We start from the raw sequence: 15724 nt of genomic DNA, 5'->3' as shown, positions 1-15724 counted from the left end.
TTCACTACTCCTCTGTTTTGCTCTACAACATGCTGAATACTGCCACTGCTGCAGCATTTCTTTCTTTCTGCTGTAATTGCCTTCCCGTGCTTATAACCTAGTGAATAATATATGTTCACATTAGAGTGTTTGTCCCTGTGGGAGGACCTTCCAGTCACCTCAGTGTTTTTTCAAACATGCTACTGTATGTGACACTATGAGATAAAGAAAGTAAACAACCAGACTGCAGCTTGAACAGGTGCCATAGCTCGGATCTACAAATGCCCAAATAGAATAAAAGATCCTTTCTGGTCAGCACTGTATATTTGATAATTGGAGCAGTATCTTGCACTTACTTTGGATCTTTTGATTTAAGGAATTTGCAGGACAATAAAATGAGGAATATTGATGTTCTCTGGGCGTTTTACATATGAAGAAAGTGAGGTCCTCTGAGGTAAAATGACGCATACAAGGTCACACAAGAAAGCAGTAGTACAATAAGAAATATAACTTGGTTTGTATTGCTATCTAGAATTAACCCCATACGTAACAGATTAAATTCCTGTGATGCCAACAGCACCAAGATTTTACTGAGTATCGTGGTTGCAGGGCAGGCCACAAAACGTTTGCAATTTTCTCAAGGTGTAAAGCCTGTTACAAAAATCAGGTAATGTGATTGCACAGTATCTACAAAGGCAGGAAAGTGTGCTTAAACCTAGAAATATGAAGGGTCATGGTTACTAATATCAGAACATGATGTAGGGAATGTGTCACTTAGGCGAGTAACCTTTCCTTTCTATCATGCACGATATTTGCCCCATGATTGGAGGCAGTAAACCCAAGGACAAAAAGAGCAAGGAGTAAGCCACTTGGTAATCTTATCATGTAGCTTCTGCAAAATATTCCCTGCAGTGTAGGATTGTTCAAAGTTGCACATGCTGTGTGTTGCTTGCTGAGTGAGAAAACTAGCTGCCGTGCACTGAGGTATATTGAAAAGAGACAGAAACTTGGTGACCTGTTAATAGGCACGCTGTGGGGGGGTCTCTCCTGGCTACAAGTCCATATATTAGTGATCAGCTGTATCCTTTTCAAACTAGATGCTGTTTAAATTTTACTGATTGGTGCAATGGTTCTTGAGTCTGGGAGAGGGGCAGTTTTTAAATGTTTTTCAACAGCAAGTACCTCCTATACATCTCAACAGGAATAACTTTCTTCCTGTTCTATTCCCTCTTTTCATTCTTTACACTGAACGTAGATTAACAGTTAATTAAATCAAATGCAACACTCCAGCAAAGCTGGCTTTTAACTCCAATGCTATGAATAATAAAACTAAAACACATACTTAAGACTATTTTAAAATGTTGGTATCTAATGTTTGTCAGCTATGCAATACTTCAGTATGTCTTTAGGAGCCTTGATTTTTTATAATGCTGAGAAAATATAATTTGCACTAAAATCAGGTTGGATACAGTAGGACTAGGTTTTCTCAGCATCTTCAAAAACTAGGAAATCATGAACCTCTGAAAAAAAAAAAAATGGGCCTTGTGTTTTACTTGTGCACTCACCCTGAGATCATCCAAGAGAATTTCAAAGGATCACAAGAAATATCCACTTGTAGATCTGTTATCAGGACCTCAACTTTCTAGTAGCTGGTTTTCTTACCAGTCTGAAAGGCTATCAAAGAGTACAATGATGTGTGTAAAGTGCTATTGGCTTCACTACAGGAATATCTTCTGAGTAATAGCTAGAGAAAATACTTTATCGACACAAAGAGAATTTTTCTGGTCATTTTTCTTTCAGTTTGGATGGTGGTTTAGATGGGAAAAGCACTAACAATTTTAAGGTAGTAATATCATAAAAAATAACTGGATAACTGGGATATTGTAGACTGAAAAAAGTTAATTTTTAGAAAGAGATTTTATATTACTGCATTTTTAATTTCTTTAAAAGAAAACAATGAATTAAAGGATACATTTAAAACATAAGGATATGTCACTGCCTATTGTTTGTATACAAGTAAGTCACACAGAATACATGGCAATATGTCATGGAGGTAGCAGCTACAATTGTAGAAAAAGGACCAAGAAAAACATAAATGAAAAGGATAAACAGCCTTTTGATATAGGACATCAATACAAAAACCTATTTACAGCCATCTATCTTTCCTCACCAAATTACAAGGATCTCATATTTTAAATACTCTTAATTTTTTATATGGAAGAAGTAATCCTGGTTGCTTGGGGAAGACAGCACAGCACAATGTGAAAAATAACATCCTGTGACATGCTAATGGAGAGTAAATTTAGCATTAATACCTTTTTTTAATGAGACGTAGTTGTTTCCTGTTTTGCTCATTTCAATGTTGCATCATAGAATGTTTTATGAATGTTTTTCATAAAATAATGTGGGGCATTTTTTATATTTTTAATAATAGTGTGCTGAATTTGGATAGTTTCATTTGCAATTTAAGTAATGCTTTGTTCTGATGAGATCTCTGGAGGTGGTTTTGACATTTAAAAGTGATGTGAAGAGATTCAAAGTGATTAAAGCTGTCAAATGTTACCCTAATTGTGTGACTGCAATCTTTTCAGCCACTTTCAATGAGTGTATACATTATACACGCTGCACAGCACTTCTGTTTAGATTGAGGTTTTTTATTAATGCCATCCTGATTGACAGAAATTATTGCAAGATCACAAGTGGAACTAAATTAGTTTGCCACTGCATTCAAGCAACATGCATAGCCATGAACTTTTAAGATGCAGTTATCTACTTAACATAGTCCTTCCTCTTTCCTCCTCAAAAACCAAATGTTATGGTAGTGACAGATGATATCTTTCACATTTGTACAAAGTCATACTAGTTTATAGGAAAAAGAAAGTTTTGCCTGTATTAGAATTATTTTAACCTTCAGTTTGTATTCAAAATGCTGCTTGACAGGTCATTTATTTTAAATATGGTTCTTAGCTAAGAAAAGTATCAGAGGTACTCTAACTAATTATGAACAAGTCATATTTTCATAACTGATATTTTATTAATATTTTGCTATGTATTCATGGAAGCTGTAATGCTTATTGATACCTTCTTGTCTATTAAAAATAAAAAAGCTTCTAAACCACTTTGATATCTTTAGATATTCATGTCTTAGCTATCTGGACAGGCAAAATAGGAGTAGTAGTATTCCAAGTATTTGAGAATTGTTTAGTGTTGGATATCTAGTGGTTTTTTTTAAGGTAATTAGGTCCAAATGCAGTACTGCCTTCATAGATTTGTGTGCTGGTTTTGGCTGGGATAGAGTTAATTTTCTTCATAGTGGCTACTATGGGACTATATTCGGATTTGTGCTGACAACAGTGTTGATAACACAGGGATGTTTTCGTTACTGCTGAGCAGTGCTTACACAGAGTCAAGGCCTTTTCTGCTCCTCTGACTGCCCCGCCAGCGAGTAGGCTGGGGGTGCACAAGAAGCTGGGAGGGGACACAGCCGGGACAGCTGACCCCAACTGACCAAAGGGATATTCCATACCGAATGCATAGAAAGCTGGGAGAAGAAGAAGGAAGGAGGGGATGTTTGGAGTGATGGTGTTTGTCTTCCCAAGTAAGGGTTACACGTGATGGAGCCCTGCTTTCCTGAAGATGGCTGAACACCTGCCTGCTGATGCAAAGTAGTGAACAAATTCCTTGTTTTGCTTTGCTTGTGTGCTTGGCTTCTGCTTTACTTATAAACTGCCTTTATCTCAACCCATGAGTTTTCTCACTTTTACTCTTCTGATTCTCTCCCCCATCCCACCAGGGGGGAGTGAGCGAGCAGCTGTGTGGTGCTTAGTTGCTGGCTGGGGTTAAACCACGACAATTTGTCTTGCTACACTAATAGGAATAAAGGGTAAAAATATCCCCTCAAATGTTTCATGAGGTTTTTTTATCTTGCAGAATATTTAGTAATGCTGCTGGTGTCGTTTAAAAACCTCTGTGTCATGACTGTTCAAGCAACCAGAATAGAATGCACTGTGCTTGTATATACCAAAATGGCTGGTAACATGCAGCCAAACTTAGATGGCCGTAACCATAATCAGAAGCTTTCTTGTAACATTAACTGCAATGACAATTATGTTTCTGAGGATGCTTTAGACAAAGAATGAAGCATCTGCTGGCCTCCAGATTTCAAATGACCACACAAATACTGGAAACCTTCAAGCTCCAATCTCAAATATCCTGATTAGTCATGCTGTTAGAAGAGCTAAGCAAACATGTAGACTCAAAAAGAAATCAAAATGAACCTTACTACTGATGATGACAGCAGCAATTACTATGACAAGATTATCCCAACTGGAAATATAGTAGTGAGGGCATCACACTACAGAGAAAAGATTTTAATGGGCTCCAAACTCTAGATCAAACATTCCTATGTCAAGGAAATGGCAATATTTGTTAATATCACAATTTGAAAGAAACAAGACAAAAAAAAAAATCTGAAAGAAGTAAAATTTGGGTACAACTACTGCAGGAAAAAGTTGTAAAGAGGCAGAGACACCCAGCCTACAGACATTCAGTTTTACTTATGAAGAGTTAGAGGAGGGTGGGTTGCATTTCAAATGAACATTCCGTTCATACCTTTCTTGTAGGTAGGATGACCACAGTGAACAGGTGTAGGGGCTATTACCTCTTTAATTTTCTGCATTATTTTTATTTTTATGTAAAAAAATCCAGACATATGTTTATGTAGCGTGATTCTCAGTAGCACTAAGCTACGAGGTAAATAATGCTTTAAAAATTGCCCAACAACTGCTACAAAGAGATAGGAAGTAAATTCTCCAAAGGAACTTTTTTTTTCCCTTGTGTCGCCCAGTTAGATTTGCTTGCAGCTTTCTCAGGCTCAGTGAATCATTGTTATCTGGGCTGCAGAGAATGGAAGAATTAACATTTGAAATGTTAATTGTTTTAGTAGCAAATTATTATATTGGTTACTCATTGAGAGTGATTTATTTTCAGCCTATTTTAATGCCATGTTTTGCATTGAGAGAATTATTTGTGTCATTGATACCTTTGGAATGTTGCACACTTTTCAGTCATGTTGCAGTCTCTTGACAACAGTGTTAAGAATTAATTATAATTCATAATTATAATGGTTAACAATAAAGCTCAAGTTTCGATGGCTTTAATGCCTGATGAAAGTAAGTAATAGAGTTGGGTGAATAATTCATAGCGAGTAATTTATTCAGTGAATTTGCCAAATAATGTCTGCAAATAATTCTTTAGCTTGTTTGCAAGCAGTTCATTGTGAGTATTCCCACATTTGAAATTTGAGCTCATTAGAATGGACACATGGTCTTTACGGTGTTTTTCTGCTCTCTGGTAGTAATTCTAGAACAGAGTATTTTCATTTACAGAACTGATCATTTGCTTTTTACAAAAAGTTTCCCAGCATTTTCTTTAAATTGACCAATAAGGCAATTGGCTAAAATGCCTTTGCAGTAAAGATTAAACTAGAGGTGTTTAGATGAGTATTTTCAAAATTAGTTATTTTTTAGGTTCTTGTTTAATTATTAGAGAATTATTGTGTTTTTTAAAGCACAACTCTTTCTCATAGTTAGTGTTACTTTACAGTAGAAGCTGCAGCTGGTATTTGCTGCCTGCAGCTTTGATTAGGGTGGGGAGGTGTCTGAAAAATTTCAAAATTCAGCGTTCTGCTGTTAGATTTGATTTTGTTGTGAGGCAGAAAACACATAGGATCAGTAAGCTGATGTGATTCAGCTAAGCTCAGCCAAACTGTGTCCTTGATCAAGATTTTAATTACCTCCTCACTCAGCTGCTTGTTATGGTGGCCATGCTTTCACATTATTTCACATTAATGGGGTAAATAACTTGTGTTACCACTGCATATGTTAATTTATCTTTGTCACTCAGGCTGCAGAACTGCCACTACATTACTTACTCCAAGCTGACTTTTGGAACCAGCGAGTGTGCAGGTGCTAGATGCTGTGCTGACATGAGGCTGCATACAACTCTTCTGAGGAAGAAGCTGCCTAGCTGTTTCATAGCAGGAGCTTATGTTCTGAAAAGAGAGCGAGCGAGCGAGAAAGATCTTTCCTGAAATTTTTGCCCCAGTTCTCTTTTAAATGAACATAAATCCACAGTGGAGTTTTATGTAACTCCACAGTGACAGAGCTTGCTTTTACCAAGCACATAAAAATGTAAGAAGAACCACACTGTGTCAGACCAAAGGTCCACCTTGCTGAATATTCTGTCCTAAGCAGCAACCGATAGCAGATATTCAGGGAGGAATATAGAAAATTGATGAGCACAGACTGCTTAATCTCTTCTCTGTTAGATCTCCCAGCTTCCCCAGCTTCCTGAGCTGGAAGTCCATTGAAAACTGCCACTGGTAATTTTCCTAAATAATTGCCCGGGCTGACAACTGACAAGTTTATGCAGCAAGAATGATTCAGTTCTTAATGAATTTACACCCTCAGCACTCTCAGAAGTTTACAAATCCCTCAAAACTATTACATATATTTCTCACGTATCTGAGTAATTTCTATTATGCTCATTGAAAGAGTCCATCCATTGGGCAGATGTAACTATCAAACAGCATGGTTCTAGCTTACAGATACTGCAAAATTCTTTATGATATAATTATAATAACAAAGATTGATATGAAATCAATAAAGAAGGCTTTTTTAATTGCCATTCCCTCCTCACCTGTATGCAGATTTCTTGAAAGCAAGCAGACTGTTTGTGCCATCTGAGGGAAACTCACACCAAAGCCCTTTGCATTCCAAGACTGCTTCTGTATTAGTGGCTATTCAGAGTTTGAACAGGAAACAAATGAAAGATATAAAAATCAAAAAAACTTTCCCTGTAAACTACATTGTTTATACTCTAATGTAAAATCAAAATGCCTCTCACAGGGATGTGAAATGACACTACTTTGTTTTAGCAGTATATTAGATAATAACTAATCATATAATCTTCTGACAAACTCTTTAATTTGCACCCGATAGGTATATATCAGGAATAAATATTCTCTTTTATGAAGTATTTAATACTCTCCTTTAGCTGGAGTAATAGAGTTCATACTTTATCCCAGTAGTATCTATTAAGTTTTGGAGCGGGCAATATAAGACTACAGTGGTGATTATGAAGTCCTGCCTGAGGCTGCATGTATTATAAGGAAAAAAAAATCCTAAAAGAAGAAAGAATTGTTCAGTTGCTACTAATTAACTTTTTCTAGGTATGTGTATACTTCACGTCTATTTCCTATACTTCTGTAGATATGTGTAGATACTTACTTGGATGTGAGGTCACTGAACATGGAACAAATTTAGGAGGTTTGGCTGAAGTAGTATCAGTGTGCTTAGTCTTTGGACATCAGACATTTGAAAGGGCACTACCTCAGCTCTTTTACCAGAGCTGATCTCTTACTATTGAATGCCTCACCCACCAAAATTGCCATCCTGAGATAAAAGTCTGACAAAAAAGATCATCCTTCAAATGAGGTCTGAGAACTTTAAAAGTTCAACTCTTGTCAATCATTGAGAGATTTTCAGATCTTAGCATTGTCCATCACACAGGGGTATAACAGTCCTGATATCCTGCACTTCCTAAGGCACAGAAGATCCATCAGATAAAATGCTAGTTTGGGCTGAATTTGTAGGCTGACTTAGGGGAAAAAAAAAGAAAAAAGAAAAAAACCCGAATCTATATACTTTAGAACATAATGCCTTAGAGAAATGAGAAAGGATAAATTGGACAATGGCCGATGAAGTCCTTTTAACCTATCCTCAATTATATAGGAAATTTGATTTTTTCTAATAGGGAACTAACATAGACCATGTGTCACTCACAGTGCAGATGGCTGTGAGAATGTGAAGTCTATTCATTTAAAGCAAAAACACATCTTCATAACCATAATACAGAAGAAGGCAAAAGAGGCATTTGCTACATATTAAACTGCACTTTCCTGGAAATGTTTTGTTTAGCTGTTAAAAATACCCAGTTAAGCATGTACATTTCAGATTAACAGAATGTACTGTTTGGGATGTGTAATTTGAAAAGGAGATAGAATGGGGGATGTTTAAAATTAGAGAGCTGATACTTCTGAAATTAGATAGAAAATACGTTGATAGATAAAACCAACATATTTTCCAATACTTGACAATTTTTAAGTTTTAGCCTGTTTTAAAATGAAAAATATACTGTCTGGAGTGATAGCATTTTGGGGACTCTCTTAGAAGCATTCTCACGGCTCTTCTCTTATTGCAATGAACCACCTCTTTCCAAAAGCTTTGGGGAGAAGACTTCTTATACTTTAAGTTAGAATCTGACATTTGGGAGCAGTGAACTGCTCCCAAATTTACTTCAATGTTTATGGTAGATTTTTAACACAAGACATCCCCTGTAACTCAGAACTATCAACATGTGTGATTTAAATCAATACTGTGTTACCTAGACTCAACTTGATACTTGAATTTGCTGGCTGGAGGCTACACGAGGCCTTAGCCCTTCTTATTACTCCTCTGCAATGTCTACCTGCTTTGCAAAGTACCTTTTGTCAACTGTGCCTTTCTTCATCTCTGCGCTGCATGTTGCTCTCACCTACTGTGGCTCACTCCTTCCAGCACTTAACAGAATTATGCTCTCCTGTGTGGTCTGGGAAGTGGCTGAGGATGCTGTTCTCAGTCTCTCAGTTCTCTTTAGTTTCCAGTCACAAAAGGACCTGAACAGGAAAGTGGGGATGATGGGTAGGAGCAGGAAGACACTGAGTGTCTCAGAATCTCTTTTAAAATAGAGATTTCAAGCTACTCTTGCTGACGGAGAAGAACTGGAGATCTTGGGCTCTCTCTTTTCAAGGGAAGTGATTGTAGACTCTCCTCATCATGAAAGGAAAGTGAATGACCTCTAAAAAGCAAAGATTTCCCAAGTGTGCCCTAGGGCACCAGTAAGTCTGAGGAAGGTTCCAGACTGAATGTAGTTTTTGTCTTGCTTATTCAGTAGCAGAAAAGCAGTCCATCAGCATGGGATGCATGTAAGTACAAAGCCAGGCACTTAGGTAGTCATGAGTCAATGCTTCAGCATAAACTAGGTTAGCTGCTGTCTCAAATATTGTTTAGAGTAATTTTAGGATAGTGGGAAGGAAAACTTTGTAAGGAATAGCTTATTCAGTGTTCTCTACAGCAAATGACTGTAAAAAGTTTTTCAGACAAACATTTCACAGAACAGACCTTGCCTCCTGAAAGCAAGCCCACTCTGCAGACTGGAATCCTGGTGTGCTGTTTAGGTATGCTGGAAATATACGCTCCAAAGTATATAGTAATACTGCAAGAGAAGGGAAGAAGAGTAGGCTGAAAGGCTGGAGGAGGAGAATGAGTCTGTGAAAAGATAATATCTAACACTTATGGGTAGCATTTCATTTTCATTGCGCTTCACAAACATTGACTGATTAATAATTTCACAGTAATACACTGAGTCAGGTAGTACATTTCCTTCCTATTATTATCCCCAGTTGGTGGTGGTGGGGAATGTACAGAACTAGATGGGGATGGAGGGGACACATCAAGAGCTGTCTGAATTCTCAGTAGTATCCTAGAGAATTCTTCCTTATTATTTTGATTTAAGCAAATTTTAGCTTTTGAAATCAGAGCCCATAGAGTGCCTCATTAACAACATTTTGCTGGCAATGCTTCCATTTTTTCATTTCCAATTATGAGGCAACAAGTGAGTTCTTCTTTGTGTACGACAGCAATGCCAGTCATTCGTGTTTGCAATATATCTGTTGTTGTTTCTGTTGGTGGGGACAGGGAGAGGAAAGAGGCACTGAGAACAGGCAGTGAGTGGTATGCTCTCAGCAGCTGTCACTGCTGTCAATTATTTGGTTTTCATTTATAAAAGGCAATATGGGATCTTTAGCTTTTATAGCACCCAAGGAAGGCTCGTTGGTGATTATTGATTTTATTTAGTCCAGGGGAGCTGCTCACACATAGACTACAGTGAATTGTGTGCTTCCTGCTGCTAGCTCTCCTGCCACTTATTGTTTTCATTTATTTATAAAATCCAAGGCACATCACAGAACAGTTCAACACGGTCTCTGAGACAGGCTGCTATTACAGTGCTCCATCCATGTGCCTACCGCTTTTGTAGCAGGAATTGACATGAGCAAATTGCCCTAATGAGGTCCGATGCATTATGAAGGCATGGACAGTCAAAAACTATACAAAATCTGGTATAACCATCATAAGCTGCAAATGCCATGGTCATCACTTTCCCAAGTAACCACCACTATGTCACTGGCTATCAGCAGTTTAATGTGCTCTTCTGCAAATGACTCCATCCATTTTCTGTTTATCCTAGCTTCTCTAAGTGCCTTGTGTGGATAATGATATGAAGAGATCTGTTTTCTTCAGTGAGAGAGACTACTTTGAATCTCTCTGCTAAAAATGGTTCAGAAAAGTAAAAGAACTCTACTTTTCTCTGCTCAAAAGATCCATGAAAAAATGTCAGTAAGGGCTTCAGAAGAAGCTTAATTGCAGGCAGATATTGAGAGAAGGAAAAAAAAAAAAAAGACCTTTAAGGGGAAAGACAACCAAGAAGGCATTCCTGGTCATACTTGTTTCCCACTTTTTTCTTTGGAGCTGGAATTTATGAAAGAATGAGGAGCTGAACTCCTTACCATTTCCACCCTCAGTTCTGGCGGCTAAGAGGGGGCATTACAGCTGTAGTCAAAGCAGGACAAAAGATCAACAGACCTTGAAGAAGTGCCTGTGATCCCAGAGGATATCGGCTGAAATGGAACTTTTGTGGGAACTTCTATTACTCTGGAAGGGAGTCAGGTTTTCCAGTTGTCTGCAAAGCTACACTAGGACAGAAAAGGAGGCAATTGCCTTTGTTCAATGAAGCGTAAGCAGAATATAAAAGAGCTGGTCAAAACCAAGATGGGGGTTAGATCAAAAATAATTTGTTGACTGGCAGAGAGACAGAAGCCTGAAGTCTTTTAGCATGTGTTTCCAAACAAATCACTGTTTTACTTATATTGGTATATAGCATACCCAAAGATATTTCTAAAAATGCAGGACCTAACTCAAACTATAGGGACCCTATTATATTTGCTTTCTGAAATCTGAAATCATTCTGTCCAGATTGGAATACTCATATTACTAACAATCACCGAATATAAGGTCTAGTAGTGGCATTTAGAACTGATAATGCTGAAAAGTGAGCACAATATAGTAGGTGCGGGTTGCTACTTTCAGAAGCTGATGATGTTTTTCACATTTGATGCTATTAAAATATCTTCTTACAGTACATGACATATAAATGATATATTTTGTATTTTTTATTTTCTCAGAATTGTGGTCCTAACTCCATAGCTCCTAATTTGATCCCCAGAAAAGGGTATAAAGAAACTTTTATCCCTGATTTTTTTTTTATGTTTCGACTAATGTAAATTTGCTCTTTAAATCATGTCTTTGCTTTCTTTTTCTCTTAGTATGCCCCTAGCAGAAGCAATGCAACTTTTAACTATATTTCCATGAAAATTACTGGAAAAACACTTCTAAAATTTACTTTCAAAATGTATTTACAATTTTTGCATCATTTTTTAAAGGAATTCTTTAGCTTGTTAACTCTCATACTAAAGTTTGCGTGGGTAGCAACCATAGAGAACAGTGTACAAGAATGAAAATATATTTATGGAAAACTTTCTGAAGAACTCTGTTAGCTGCAGTCTCAAGTGCTTTCAGAGGTTTCTTTGTCTAAAGGGGACAAATTTTTCAAATATAGCTTTCTTAGAGAGTCAGCCATTGATGATGTAGTTCATACCGTCTTCCCAGGATACTGATACTACAGGTAAAGAGCTAGATTCTCCTTTCTAGCCTCTGACACATAAAATGAGGTGGCCTAAGAAGCCCAAACGTATGAAGGAATGTGTCCCATATATTCTAGGTATATGTATACCATAAGAAGAGAAACTAAGATACTGGAAAGCCATGTTGGAATGAATAGAAGCTTCACTGATCACGTCAGTAGAACTTATAATCAGCCTATATTAAAAAATACTACCACAACCTTCTGCTTGAATGTAATAAATGTTTCAAATTTCTTGCTAGCACTTGTTCATCCAACTACTTAGTAAATCAAATAGGAAACGCACTGTAAAAAACATAATGCAAGGAGAAATACAGAAACGTGGCTATATGTAAATGTCACAGTAAAGAACGAAGATACAGTTTTAGACTTTATTCCAAAAAAGTGTTCTTTGTGGATGGCCTCTGTGACTTGTGTGAAGATTCACTCTGAGTGAACAGGGTCAAACTCAGACCAGGAGGTCTGACCAGAAAGATCACCTTTCAGGGTCAAGACTGCTTGTAACACAGTCTCCTGTTTTGTACAGGTAGATCTTATGTTCACTCTTTTCCTTAATCTTCATGGTCTGAATAAAATTTAAGCAACCGGTTTCATGACAGATTTAATGTTTTTCCTAAATACTTGAAAACATACCAAGACCACAGACTGGCAATGTGTTAAAACTGTAAGAGAATGGTCATAAGAGAGAGTACTCATAATGGTCAGGAAACATTACACACTTCTAGCTGTGATCTTTTTTTTAAAACCATATTTTGGTTATTGTATTTAAGATAATAATCTTAGAGGACATAAGGAGTATTTTGATCCCTTTTATAGCATTTGTTGCAAGTGAGTCAGTCAAAATATCAGATAGGAAAGATCTGTTTTGTGTTACAGTTTATAAATAGCTTCTGCTTCTAAAGCCAGATATGTGATTCATACACTAAATCTTTTATTTTCTTTCCCAAAATGTACTAGAAAGCTTAAAAAATGGTAAAATAAAATGCTTATTTCCTCCAAAGAAAGACATTTTTGAGCACAGGGATATATAATACTGTGAACATTTAGAAGCTGAAAAAAATAGAATAAAGGAAATATAAAGACATTTTAGAATAATTATTAAAAGCAGCTTCAGTCATCAGCCCATTTATACACTAGAGCACATGTATATTCTCATTAACACAAGTTTGGAGCACTGCATAGATGCAGGGGATCTTCCTGTGTGAATTCACCTGTAGAATCACAGCCTAAGTAATAAACTATGCATTTAGGACTGCAAGTTATATACATTCATTTGCACAGAATGAACAAAAGGTCTAAAGAACAATGGAAACTGAAAACTAAGTATTTTCTAACAATAAAGACATTTTAAACTTAGTTCATCTAGAATTAAAGAAAAAATATGTTACTATGAGCATCACTCTGATCAGTTGGTGAATTTTGTATTCCCATTGTAGAGTTCTAGAAATCTAGTTTTCCTGGAATTAATAGCAATAGCAATAGTAACAGTAACAGTCATAGCAATAACAATAACATTGATCATGGGAACATTTCTATAAATTTGTTTTTTACAAAACCAAAATTTCAGTCCAAAGTTCACTTGTACTTCTAGACATTAAGAAAATGTTTCCCTCTCTATTTAAACATGTTCTTTTACTCTCAAAATATAAATGGGGAATGAAGTGGAATTTTCTGTATCTCGCATAACAAAATTTGTGTAGAAGGCTCATGTAGTCTTGTAGACAAAGTGCACTTGGATGTCAGCCAAGTATTTTTAATAATGTTGTAAAGGTAGTTTTGGAAATATCTAGCTAGACATCTATGATATTTAGGCATCATAAGGTTAGTCACCCTTGATGAGCAAAAAGATCCCATTATCTGGTTTTAGAGTAAGCTGAGTACATTAAAGATTAAATTCTTGTCCTGTCAAAGTCAGTGGGGAAGTCAGTGGGCAAAGATTTCATCCTAATAGTTGAATCTGGATCACATTAATATATTACGTGAAAAATTCTTTTAGCTGAGGTTTTCACTGTGACAACAGGGTGGACCATCCAGATGTTTTAGTCACTTGGAAACTGTCCTCTCTATATTATGAAAGTAAACATTTCATTTGAGAACTCCCTTTTTCTCCAGATTTCAATCATTCTATCATTTCCAAAGATTTTGAATTTGATTACTATTTGACCATAAACTTGACCACACTTGCTTGCTCGGGTCCATAATCAAATAATACTAACAGAAACTATATTTAATTCAGTATGCACTGTTTCTTATTGAAATTAATGATTTATACAGTTTGAAAAGCTGTTGCTTCAATAGCCAGCCATGGACAGAGAATTTAAAAAGAAACAGTTATCATTAAGAGTGTTCATTCCAAATAAACCATCGTCAGCTTTGATAAATAGACAAAGCCTGATAAAAGTTTGATTCCCATAACCTCTCCACTTTCTGACAGCAAATTTTTAATATCTACAAAATGAAACTTTGTAATAAGTGGAATAATAAAATTCTGTCAAGAGTTCTGGAGTTTTCATAATGATTGGGAACACAGCTAAACAGGACACCTTTTGCTTTGTGTACTATACTATAATCAAACTTTCAGTAAATCATGTAGTTATTGAAAGGTAAAATAGATATACCCATGGAAAACCTGAAAAATTAACTTTGGTTTAATTTTACTGAGAAAATTCTTAAGCCATTTTGCAGAGTGCTAAAGCCCATATTTTTTTCTGCTTGCCAATGAATAAAGAAATAGTGATTAATGTAGATGATACAACTTAAATATGCAAACCTTAAAAAAAATGGTATGGTTCACGGACTCAAAGTTCAAGTTTAGGTTTTTATTTAAAAGCCTGTCAAAAATTAGAGACCCTCAGGACCAAATTCTCAACTCTTATAAACTGATGAATCTCTATTGAAGTCAGTGTCAACGTGCATTGGGGAAAATCTGGTTGCTAGTACATGTATAGTTGAGGTATTTTTGCTAGCACATGTACAGTTGAGGAATTTTTTTTCAGTCAGCTGACATTCTTATTCAGGAAATGAAGCAGGAAACATTTCATTAACAGTGAAAGAGAATAAACCTAGTGAAAAACAAACAAGGCACAGTCACAGGATCAGACATTAAGTGGGTGAAAATTGGCATAGCTCCATTAAAAATAATGCCACTTTACACCAGCTGAGGATCTGGACCTTACTACTTTAATTAAAGTTGATTCCAAGATATTAAACAAGGACGGTTATCAGGCTTTCTGGATTATTGCGTAGCTCTTACCTACACTGTTTTAATCAACTGAGTCCAAACTAGTCTTATTAAAAATAGATTAGCATTCATCAATATATGGAGAGAGCTTAACGTAAGACAAACATACCCTTGAAGCATAAAACTATTATCATTTCACTACATGCAGAGGAAATGTTCAACAAAGTTGAGTGTCCTATTTGTGTGACTGGAAGTTCAGATTAGAAAAATCGTTTTTATTAAGACTGTTGTAAAATCCTTCCAGCAACTAAGAAAAAGAGTCATGGCATTTATCTTAAATTGAAGCAGATAACTTGGGACTTCCCTTTTTTCATAAAAAAACACCCTTTTACCTTTGGTAGTTTGTGAAACACTTAACAGTGAAGTCACTAAGAGTCAGACAATAAAGCTAAACTACACGCTGATGCAATGATGACCTAGCTGTTTTGTGTGTTTGGAAATGGACAGTGGCAAAACTGTGTACAAGCAAAACTCTGACATAAGGCATTTCAGCACAATGGATCTACCTGTTGAAGCCTGACACAGAAAAGGCCTCAAATGAGTGATGTTAGTGCGATCTTTGTAGCCTGATATCCTCTTCCTGATCTGGGCATGCTGGTTTGAGATACTACACCCTCCCCACTGACCCCCAATTGCTCGCTACCA

This window comes from Gymnogyps californianus, chromosome 8 (assembly GCF_018139145.2).
Source record: "Gymnogyps californianus isolate 813 chromosome 8, ASM1813914v2, whole genome shotgun sequence".
Taxonomy (NCBI): domain Eukaryota; kingdom Metazoa; phylum Chordata; class Aves; order Accipitriformes; family Cathartidae; genus Gymnogyps; species Gymnogyps californianus.
Note: the sequence above shows the minus strand (reverse complement) of the source record.